General features: G+C 48.4%; 1 long non-coding RNA gene across 1 annotated transcript in view; it reads left to right on the plus strand.

Moving 5' to 3' along the window:
- The first annotated feature begins 9,002 nt into the window (after positions 1-9,002).
- Positions 9,003-12,424, plus strand: part of LOC143764395 (uncharacterized) — a 64,358-nt gene continuing 60,936 nt past the window's right edge. The window contains exon 1 of the long non-coding RNA XR_013213180.1: positions 9,003-9,123. This is a non-coding gene — a long non-coding RNA (uncharacterized LOC143764395). The remainder of the gene's footprint in view (positions 9,124-12,424) is intronic.

The following is a 12,424-nucleotide window of genomic DNA, read 5'->3' on the forward strand; positions in this document are numbered from 1 at the left end:
CAGCGTTATCTCTCCTGACAGGATGACTGCACTCCTTTGTGGAGAAAGATGTCCCCTCAGTTTGGGCTCTCATGGAAAACTATGATGGGAAAAGTAGTGTTTGCTCCCTCAGGGAGCTTGAACAGCCCAAAACTGGAATTTACCTCAGTGAGTGTCAGTCAGTCCTGAGCTGGGAATTACCTCAGGAATGGTGTGAGCCCTGTGCTGGGAATTACCTCAGGAATGGTGTGAGCCCTAAACTGGGAATTACCTCAAGAAGTGTGAGAGTCCTGTGCTGGGAATTACCTCAGGAAGTGTGTGAGCCCTGAGCTGGGATTTACCTCAGGGAGTGTGATAGTCCTGTGCTGGGAATTACCTCAGGAATGGTGTGAGCCCAGAGCTGGGAATTACCTCAGGAAGTGTGAGAGTCCTGAGCTGGGAATTACCTTAGGAATGGCGTGAGTCCTGTGCTGGGAGTTACCTCAGGAAGTGTGAGAGTCCTGAGCTGGGAATTACCTCAGGAAGTGTGAGAGTCCTGTGCTGGGAATTACCTCAGGAATGGTGTGAGCCCTGAGCTGGGAATTACCTCAGGAAGTTTGAGAGTCCTGTGCTGGGAATTACCTCAGGAAGTGTGAGAGTCCTGTGCTGGGAATTACCTCAGGAAGTGTGAGAGTCCTGTGCAGGGAATTACCTCAGGAAGTATGAGAGACCTGAGCTAGCAATTACCTCAGGGAGTGTGAGAGTCATCAGCTGGAATTTACCTCAGTAGTGTGTGTGAGCACTGAGCTGGGAATTACCTCAGGAAGAGTGTGTGAGCCCTGAGCTGGGAGGCTCCTGCCAGCCATTTCGATGGCAGCTTGTTGTGAGGAGAATAATCACCTAGCTTTCATACACACATTGGTCAGTAGATGGCAGAAAAGAACATTTATGAGTTGTTGGTATACAATGCAATGTATTACATCTCCTAACTTACATAGCCCAAACTTATTCTGACACACTGGAATGAATCTACTGCCACACAACAACTGCCTCACTCAGCAGCAGTAGAACAGGCACTGGGATACCACACGTGTATGGGGGAGACAGGAGGAATAGCAAGTGGCCATACTGAGCATGCACATGTATGGGGGAGTCAGCAGGTGGCCATACTGAGCATGCATGTGTATGGAGGAGTCAGGAGTAATAGCAAGTGGCCATACTGAGCATGCACGTGTATGTTGGAGTCAGGAGGAATAGCAGGTGGCCATACTGAGCATGCATGTGTATGGAGGAGTAAGTAGTAATAGCATGTGGCCATACTGAGCATGCACATGTATGGGCGAGTCAGGAGGAATAGCAGGTGGCCATACTGAGCATGCATGTGTATGGAGGAGTCAGGTGGAATAGCAGGTGGCCATACTGAGTATGCATGTGTATGAAGGTGTCAGGAGGAATAGCAGGTGGCCATACTGAGCGTGCACGTGTATGGGAGAATCAGGAGGAATAGCAAGTGGCCATACTGAGCATGCATGTGTATGGGGGAGTCAGGTGGAATAGCAGGCAGCCATACTGAGCATGCATGTGTACGGGGGAATCAGGAGGAATAACAAGTGGCCATACTGAGCATGCACGTGTATGGGGGAGTCAGGTGGAATAGCAGGTGGCCATACTGAGCATGCATGTGTATGGGGGAGTCAGGAGGAATAGCAGGTGGCCATACTGAGCATGCACGTGTATGGGGGAATCAGGAGCAATCGCAAGTGGCCATACTGAGCATGAATGTGTATGGGGAGTCAGGTGGAATAGCAGGTGGCCATACTGAGCATGCATGTGTATGGGGGAGTCAGGAGGAATAGCAAATGGCCATACTGAGCATGCATATGTATGGGGGAGTCAGGAGGAATAGCAGGTGGCCATACTGAGCATGCATGTGTATGGGGGAGTCAGGAGGAATAGCAGGTGGCCATACTGAGCATGCATGTGTATGGGGGAGTCAGGAGGAATAGCAGGTGGCCATACTGAGCATGCATATGTATGGGGGAATCAGGTGGAATAGCAAATGGCCATACTGAGCATGCATATGTATGGGGGAATCAGGAGAAATAGCAAGTGGCCATACTGAGCATGCATTTGTATGGGGGAGTCAGGAGGAATAGCAGGTGGCCATACTGAGCATGCATGTGTATGGGGGAGTCAGGTGGAATAGCAGGTGGCCATACTGAGCATGCATGTGTATTGGGGAGTCAGGAGGAATAGCAAGTGACCATACTGAGCATGCATGTGTATGGGGGAGTCAGGAGGAATAGCAGGTGGCCACACTGAGCATGCGTGTGTATGTGGGAGTCAGTAGGAATAGCAGGTGGCCATACTGAGCACTCATGTGTATGGGGGAGTCAGGTGGAATAGCAGGTAGCCATACTGAGCATGCACGTGTATGGGGGAATCAGGAGGAATAGCAAGTGGCCATACTGAGCATGCATGTGTATGGGGGAGTCAGGAGGAATAGCAGGTGGCCATACTGAGCATGCATGTGTATGGGGGAGTCAGGAGGAATAGCAGGTGGCCATACTGAGCATGCATATGTATGGGGGAATCAGGTGGAATAGCAAATGGCCATACTGAGCATGCATATGTATGGGGGAATCAGGAGAAATAGCAAGTGGCCATACTGAGCATGCATTTGTATGGGGGAGTCAGGAGGAATAGCAGGTGGCCATACTGAGCATGCATGTGTATGGGGGAGTCAGGTGGAATAGCAGGTGGCCATACTGAGCATGCATGTGTATTGGGGAGTCAGGAGGAATAGCAAGTGACCATACTGAGCATGCATGTGTATGGGGGAGTCAGGAGGAATAGCAGGTGGCCACACTGAGCATGCATATGTATGGGGGAATCAGGTGGAATAGCAAATGGCCATACTGAGCATGCATATGTATGGGGGAATCAGGAGAAATAGCAAGTGGCCATACTGAGCATGCATTTGTATGGGGGAGTCAGGAGGAATAGCAGGTGGCCATACTGAGCATGCATGTGTATGGGGGAGTCAGGTGGAATAGCAGGTGGCCATACTGAGCATGCATGTGTATTGGGGAGTCAGGAGGAATAGCAAGTGACCATACTGAGCATGCATGTGTATGGGGGAGTCAGGAGGAATAGCAGGTGGCCACACTGAGCATGCGTGTGTATGTGGGAGTCAGTAGGAATAGCAGGTGGCCATACTGAGCACTCATGTGTATGGGGGAGTCAGGTGGAATAGCAGGTAGCCATACTGAGCATGCACGTGTATGGGGGAATCAGGAGGAATAGCAAGTGGCCATACTGAGCACGCATGTGTATGGGGGAGTCAGGTAGAATAGCAGGTGGCCATACTGAGCATGCATGTGTATGGGGGAGTCAGGAGGAATAGCAAATAGCCATACTGAGCATGCACGTGTATGGGGGAATCAGGAGGAATAGCAGGTGGCCATACTGAGCATGCACGTGTATGGGGGAATCAGGAGGAATAGTGGAGCGCCCCCACACCGCCGCAGGGCCGAGGGGTACCCGGAGCCGGGCCTCTGAGTCTCAGTCCTGGGGTTGTCACGGTGGCTAGACCCGGTCCGTGGCCCTGTCTGTCAGTGGGGGACGTCCGGTGCAATAAGTGGTGTTGTAACGGTGCAGTTGTGGGGTGCAGGTCGCGGTAAATAACGAGGACACCAGGTTGCAGTCTCTTTACCTCTTTACTGGAGATCTCTGGGTCCTCAGTCCAGAATACGGTTCACCAGGCTGCGCAAGTCCGGCCGGTCCAATGACACCTCCAGAGTTCACTTCACAGGTGGAAATCGGTGCCTTCCTTCTTAGCGCTATGTGTTGTAGTCCTCCCCTGCTGTGCTTACGGAAAGTACCCCACAACTGTTGTGTCTGTTTCTTAAGTTCCCTCACAACTCGATTAAATGATGTTCTTCTAATCGTCCGTCCCTCCCTGATGTTACGGTTAGAACGGCACCCGTTTGTCGGGTAGGCCTGGAGTTCTTCCGGGACCCTAGAGACGCCCCTCTCCCGCAATTGCCTCCCAAGACTTCATAGGTGATATGTGTTAGACAGCCCGCCTTAAACTGACTGTCCTGCCGCTGTTTAGAGTATTGCTTGAAGCTGAATGTTATAATACTCCCTCGGCGTTCCGGCCACCGGTAGTGCGCCTCAGTAGGGTGTTGCTTCGGTCTTACAGCACGACCCCTGCTGGAATTCTCCTATCGCTTGATCTCGTTTCTCACTCAGCACAATCTATCTCGCTTCTAGTCCTTTCTTGAATCCCGCCGCTTCCCGGAGCTGGCGCGGACCCGTTACGTTCTTTCCAATGCCAAGCCTCTGTCAGGATCCCACCCCTGACAGAGACCCTACTGTCTCTTCCTCCACAACACCCTCTGCCACTGAGTGTTGCTTCGTCCAATCCAGTCAGCTTTCTGATCTAACTTCCTGCCTGACCCCCAGTTTACCCACTATGGTGGGGAGTGGCCTAATGAATAGAACCCTTAGCTCCCCCCGGAGGCCCGGCTGTGAAATGTATTGGTATCTGTGATACCTGATCAGATGAACTCCTTCAGTGCCATCGGACGCACCATGGCCCCCCATAGTGGCGGAGCCACAGTACTGCAACGACCAGGACTCTGGGGCGCTGCACTAGCAAGTGGCCATACTGAGCATGCATGTCTATGGGGGAGTCAGGAGGAATAGCAGGTGGCCATACTGAGCATGCACGTGTGTGGGGGAGTCAGGAGGAATAGCAAGTGGCCATACTGAGCATGCATGTGTGTGGGGGAGTCAAGAGGAATAGCAAGTGGCCATACTGAGCATGCACGTGTATGGTGGAATCAGGAGGAATAGCAGGTGGCCATACTGAGCATGCACGTGTGTGGGGGAGTCAGGAGGAATAGCAAGTGGCCATACTGAGCATGCATGTGCAGCGCCCCAGAGTCCTGGTCGTTGCAGTGCTGTGGCTTCGCCGCTAAGGGGAGCCATGGTACGTTCGATGGCACCGAAGGAGTTCCTCCAATCAGGTATCACAGACACCAATATGTTTCACAGCTGGGCCTCCGGGGGGAGCTAAGGGTGCTATTCATTAGGCCACTCCCCACCATAGTGGGTAAAACTGGGGGTCAGGCAGGAAGTTAGAGAGAACGCTGACGGGATTGAACGGAGCAACACCCTGTGGCAGGGGGTGTTGTGAAGGGAGAGACTGTAGGGTCTCTGCCAAGGGTGGGATCCTGGCAGAGGCTTGGCATTGAAAGAACGTAACGGGTCCGCGCAGGCTCCTGGAAGCGGCGGGACTCAAGAAAGGACTAGAAGCGAGATAGATTGTGCTGAGTGAGAAACGAGATCAAGCAGAAGGAGAATACCAGCAGGGGTTTTGTTGAAAGAGGCAGCACCCTGCTGAGGCGCAATACCGGTGGCCGGAACGCCGAGGGAGTGGATTAGAATACAGCTTCAAGCCATACTCCAAACAGCGGCAGGACAGTCGGTCTCAGGCGGGCTGTCTACCACATATCACCTATGAAGTCTTGGGGGGCAATTGCGGGAGAGGGGCGACTCTAGGGTCCCGGAAGAACTCCAGGCCTACCTGACAAACGGGTGCCATTCCAACCTGAATACAGGGAAGGGGTGGATTACAGAGGAACATCAAATCGAGTTGTGAGGGAACTTAAGAAACAGACACAACCGTTGTGGGGTTACTTTCCGTGAGCACAGCAGGGAAGGACTACAACACATAGCGCTAGAAGGAAGGCACAGATTTCCACCTGAGAGGAGAACTCTGGAGGTGCCATTGGACCGGCCGGACTTGCGTAGCCTGGTGAACCGTGTTCTGGACTGAGGACTCAGAGATCTCCAGTAAAGAGGTAAAGAGACTGCAACCTGGTGTCCTCGTTATTTACCGCGACCTGCACCCCACAACTGCCCCCCAAGTGATAAACCTCTCTTCTAGAAATTTTAATGATTTAGAAATTGGGGTGTTGAATAAGGGTCTTAACTTTGTACCTACCTCCAATTTTCAAAGCTTTGAAGGTATTAAAGACTTACACCTCTTCACAAGAAAGCTTAAATGGAAAAAGTTTTTTGTTAGAGAGGACAAACGGACGTGCAGGGATATGGATATACCAGATTCCCTATTAGCAGATGTGAGATTTTTGTATAACCTAGCAGACTCCATTCCAGAGTCCACAGGGGCGGGTCCATTCACTAAGCTCAAAAATAGGAGCAGAAAAATGCCCCCAACGCAGAGTGACATGTCTGCAATTGACATTTTTGAAGAGTTGGTAACCAGAGACTTGGAAAGATTGGAAAATGAACCAATGGGTGGGAAATTTAATCTCTCTAAAAAAGAGATGGAGACTTTAAGGGGCCTAGAGAAGGACCCCAAGATCATAATTAAACCCTCAGACAAGGGGGGAAACACGGTTATCATGAATCATGAGGATTATGTGGTTATGTGTGAAAAGATTCTTAAAGATCCTAGAAATTATGAAAAGATCTCTCTAAACTCCACTTCCCTGTTTAAAAAACAACTCAAGATGATTCTTGATAAAGGCCTATCTGATGGTTTGATTGACAAACACGAATATGATTTTCTTTTGCCTCAGCACCCAGTGACGGCAACTTTTTATTGTTTGCCAAAGGTCCACAAGGGACTGGTCCCCCTGAAGGGGAGACCCATAGTCTCTGGGATCAATAGCCTGTGTCACCATGTTGGGATCTATCTTGATGAAGTTCTAAAGAATTATGTAACATCTTTAAATTCATATACAAGAGATTCAATGGATCTGTTAAGAAAAATAGACGGTTTGGTTTTGGAACCAGGGGCCCTGCTCTGTAGTATCGATGTGGAGGCACTCTATTCATCTATAAATCATAATGATGGCCTGCGGGCTGTGGAGTACTTCATTAGAAGCAGGGGCCAACAATATCTGGGACACAACAGGTTCATTGTGGATCTACTTGAGTTCTGTTTGACAAAAAATTTTTTTTTTGTTCAACGGTTCGGTCTTCCACCAGCTCAGGGGCACTGCAATGGGTAATTCTTGTGCACCTACGTATGCAAATTTGCTCCTGGGCTGGTGGGAGGAGACCATTGTGTTTGGGGACCTCTTTATGGAAGAGCAAACCAATATAGTGTTTTGGTCCCGCTATATTGACGACGTGCTGTTAATTTGGAATGGGGATGTAATAGGCTTGACGAACTTCGTGTCAAAATTAAATAATAATGATTTGGGTCTATTTTTCACGTTTGAATACCACAGGGAACAGTTACCATTCTTGGATTTATGTGTCCAGAAAGGGCCAGATGGACACTTGAGCACCAAAACTTATAGGAAACCGACCTCAACGAATGCCCTCCTCAGATGGGATAGTCAACACCCAACGCCTCTGAGGAAGGGCATTCCTAAAGGCCAATATTTGAGAGCACGGCGGAATTGCTCCTCGGAGGAGGAATATAAAAAACAAGCAGATGACCTGCGGATGCGTTTTTTGGCCAGGGGATACCCGGAGGGGGTCCTTAGAAAGGCGTATAATGAGGCCAACAAAATCAGTAGGAGTAGTCTTTTGGTGCCAGCCCAGAAAAGGGAAGATACTTCTGTGTTCAGATATGTCATTACGTATAATAATGGTGCTCAGAAAATACGGACTGTTTTGCAGAGACACTGGCCGATTTTGGCCATGGACGAGGACATTGGAGAGATGGTGGGGGTTGTACCCAGCATTACTTTCAAAACAGGTAAATCTGTTGGTGATAGACTAATACATAGCCACTATACACCACCGGTGAAGGATACGTGGCTCCCCAGTTTACCGAAAGGGTGCCACAGATGTAGTGGCTGTGTGGCATGTCCCGTAATTGCAACAGGACCTAAATTCTCTAGTGGAGTAACTGGGAGAGAATATGAGATTTACCATTTCATAAACTGCAGATCTAAGGGGGTAATATATAGAGCAGTATGCCCATGCGGTTTGGAATATGTGGGCAAAACAATCCGAGAATTCAGAAGACATGTCGGAGAACATCTAAGGGACATAGCCCTAAAGAGAGAAACACCCCTAGCCAGGCATATAAACAATGAACACAATGGTGACACACTAAATTTGAGATTTATGGGAATTGACAGGATTGGTGCACCTAGGAGGGGAGGGAATTGGGACCAGATGTTATTACAGTGCGAAACAAGGTGGATCTTTCGCTTAAAGACGCAAACACCGAGAGGCCTGAATGAAATATTGACATACAATTGTTTTTTGGAAGGCTAAATATAATTAGATGATATAAACTCTTTTCTTCCTTCTGTCTGCTTCTTTCATTAGGGTTTATAGGGGCCGGTAATAGGGCTAGCCGTCGTGGAATGGGGGCGCCATTCTGCGTTATCTGTCCTAGGGTGCCAACCTCCATATGCTAGGCAGGCTTAAGAAAATAGGAGCTTGTGTAGGGCTAGCTTTGAGATTGGCACATAACACTATCCCTCTAACTGATTATTTCGGTGCACTAGTCCGCTAGGTATGGGTCTCTATAATGTCTCCATTTTGTGTTCTGGTCTCTCACCTTTGTCTCCCAGTTGTCCTCGGTCTATGGTCAAACATGGCCTTATTAATGTGTACACCTCTGCTTTCTGGATGGTGGTAAACGGTGGTCTGAAATAAGCACAATGTCCTAATTTTAGCAGGGATATATTGTAATACCATTTTTTGCTATTATCTCCATTTCTTGTGATTGGAGGCTTGATGTCATCCTCCTCTTGATTCATTTTTCTCCCCCTCGTTGTTTTTAACTCGCATGTGTCCTGTACTTAGATTCCCCCTCCGATTGTGGAGGTTCGGGTAGAATCTGTATTAGGTAGAAATGCCCTTGTAACATTGAGCTTGGAAAGGCACGCATCTGTGCTATTTTCCGATGACGCAGGGGTTAATACATTTTGTGGATAATGGCGCAGCCGCAGGTCTTCTTTCCACCTTACCTGCGGCAGCGTCATATTTGGACTCCAGAAGTCACCTAGCAACGGAGACGCCCAGACCAGCAGTATGTAGGATGGTCATGTGGCGCGCTGCCATGGAAGCAATACACCGCGTCACCGGAAGTGACGTGCATGGTCCAGCGTGGAGTTACATGCTGGACGCTCAGGAAATGACGTGAGCCCGGGAGCGCAGGTATGTGCTCGGCGGGCTATTTAATAGCAGCGATCACCGTGGGGTGGTAATCTCTATACCCCGCAGCTAAACCCTCCCAAAAATTTGGGGAGGTCATTGTGTACCCCTTCTTTTCACCTGATGAGTATACACGAAACGCGTAGGGAAAATGCATGGTTTATTTTGGGGTTGATCGTTTCATTGGCAGCGTGGGTTAGTGTGTGGCGAAAAGTGCCCCCCCCCCTCGGATATAGTGCCAATGCCAGGTGATCTCATCCATACTGAAGGAAGAAAGAAAGAGGTGAGATCGTTCCAATTTTTATTCCAGTCGTGATTCCTGCAATTTGAACATATTATTGATATGGAATATAGGACTGAAGGGTATTGTATACCTAAAGATCTCGTGTGGTAAGAGATCTGATTCCCCGGAGACAAATATTATTGGGTTATACACTCTCTAGATCTCTGGGATATGTGTTTTTTTATATAGGCATTCCTATGGATGTTTTTTCTTGTGAGTCCCTTTTTGTTTGGTTACTAATGGTTACCATTTTTTAAATAGTATTTATTAAAAGTTACATTTTATTGAATTTATAATCACACCCTGCTTTGATATAATTCTTTTGATTGGTGGTACTGACATACTTTTCCAGTGGAGGTTGGCACCCTAAATTCGACACGGCGCCCCCACTCCGCGACGGCTGTCCCTGCTATCCCTGAAGGCCCTGTCAGCTACCCAACCCAAAACCCACCACCATGCACACAAATAGCTAATTCCTTTGGCTATAAAAATGTATAAATTAGCCTCTCCTAAGATAGAAATAGACCCTCTAGTATTCACTAGAGTTTATTGGGAGTTGCCAAACAGTGTCCATTCAGAGGACTACAATTTAAAATCATTTAAAACAGTTTATGAAAATCCAAAAAGACCAATGCCCAATAGTATGGAACATGGACACCCCATAACTACCTAGATATGCTCAATGTTGTAAACATGGACTAAGCAATAAACATTATAATGTCATATATAAAGATATATAGATATGAGCGATCCCATCTATTCACAGTACCATATAAATTGTGTGGTGGAACAGAAAAAAATGTTTTTCAATGTATGCCCGTGCAAAGATATATGCACATACATACATATATATCAACAGGTCTGGAAAGCAATAAAGACCATGTCCGGGTAAGTAAGCAATATAATGTGAATGGAGATAGAGATAAGTAAAATCCTAAAATCCTAGAATACAACCATCCAAACAAACCCAGCTGGATACACCTAAGGCCGGTTTCACACGTCAGTGGCTCCGGTACGTGAGGTGACAGTTTCCTCACGTACCGGAGCCACTAACACACGTAGACCCATTAAAATCAATGCATCTGTTCAGATGTCATTGATTTTTTGCGGACCGTGTCTCCGTGTGCCAAACACGGAGACATGTCAGTGTTCGTGGGAGCGCACGTGTTACACGGACCCATTAAAGTCAATGGGTCCGTGTAAAACACGGACCACACACGGACCTTCTCCATGTGCAGTCCGTGTGGCGTGCAGGAGACAGCGCTACAGTAAGCGCTGTCCCCCCCACATGGTGCTCAAGCCGCCATTCATATCTTCTCTGCAGCAGCGTTTGCTGCATAGAGGATATGAATAATAGTGTTTAAAAGAAAGATCTATGTGTCCGCCGCCCTCCCACCCCCTGTGCGCCCCCCCACTGTTCTGAAAATACTCACCCGCCTCCCTCGCAGTGTTCTGTGCTGGCCGCCCCTTCTACTGTATGCGGTCACGTGGGGCCGCCGATTAGAGTCATGAATAGGTGGCTTCACCTCCCATAGGGGTGGAGCCGCCTATTCATGACTGTAAATGAGCGGCCCCACGTGACCGCATACAGTAGAAGGCGCGGTCAGACCAGGAAGCATCGACAGCCAACGAGGGAAGCGGGTGAGTATTTTCAGGGGGGGCGCACAGGGGGTGGGGGGGCGGCGGACACATAGATCTTTCTTTTAAACACTATTATTCATATCTTCTATGCAGCAAACGCTGCTGCACAGAAGATATGAATCGCGGCTTCAGCACGATGCAGTGTACCACACGCGTGGGTACCACACGCTCCGTGTGGTACCCACTCGGCACACGGGCGGCACACGTGTGCCGCACGTATGGCCTACGTGAGCTCACGGGCACACGGACACGGATAACACGGTACCGATTTTTTCCGGTACCGGAATTATCTGGACGTGTGGGACAGCCCTAATAAGGTGTCCTAGTCATTGACATAAATACAGAATCTAACATGGTAAAAAAACATCCATCTCTGTTGATATACAAAACCTGTTATCCACCTAAAGGTAAGGAAAAGGAACGGCCAGAACTCAGACCCCGCAATTAGGGTATGCAAGTGCCCAGCAAAGAGCCATGTGAGCAAAGGGTAGTAGCGGGTGAACCCCACGCGTATCGCCACTAAAAATGTGGCTTCTTTAGGGAAGGAAGTTCACGCTGAGATTTTTTTTCTCAGTCCGATTTCGGCTGAGAAATAAATTGCAAATGAGATGTCACCTATTGACTAACATTGGTCCGAGTGCAATCCGAATTTTTTTTTATCGGATTGCACTCGTCCATTTTGCTCGCAAGTGAGTATGAGCCCTAAAACTATGATCTAATTTCCCTCATTTCCCAAGTCTAATGTGTCCAGAAACAATCAGCATTCTACCAGCACTATATGTGCTGCAGCTTGCTTACCCCTATTTACCAGTATGCATTGTTTTTGCATTGTCCAATGATTTCTCTGCCCTGAACTTTATAGTTCATAGTTTATAGTTCTTATGACCACCTCTCACTTTGGATAAATAAAGCACTTAGCAGTTTGGTTATCATATGAACTTAAGTTTCTAGAAATGACAGTGACTTCTTAAAAGGGATTTGCAGAGTTCTTAAAGGCAGTTTACATTTGGTAATGTGTGCATCCTCAATCCAGCCCTGGCTCCAGTCTATGGTTTGCTGACTTCTAAGATTCATCATTGTAGGTCATTTTATCAGGTTATCCTCCATTCCCTGTTTCAGCTTGGTGGTATCCTACATAATGGCCAATGTCCGCCAGCCTGACCATGACTAGTGAGGAGCAAACGTGCTGGGATAAGGTGTTATCTGACCATGCTCAGATCCTAACAGAGTGTCTTCGGCGTGCTCGAAAAATATGTTCAAGTCCCCACCGCTGCATGTGTTGCTGCTCTCGAATCTTTTTTGTGGGTCCATACAGGTTCTGACCTCTGCTGTCTGGACTTCCCATTGAACGGCCTGCACACACTGTCCCTCGGGTGAGGC

Source organism: Ranitomeya variabilis, chromosome 4 (assembly GCF_051348905.1).
Source record: "Ranitomeya variabilis isolate aRanVar5 chromosome 4, aRanVar5.hap1, whole genome shotgun sequence".
Lineage (NCBI taxonomy): Eukaryota > Metazoa > Chordata > Amphibia > Anura > Dendrobatidae > Ranitomeya > Ranitomeya variabilis.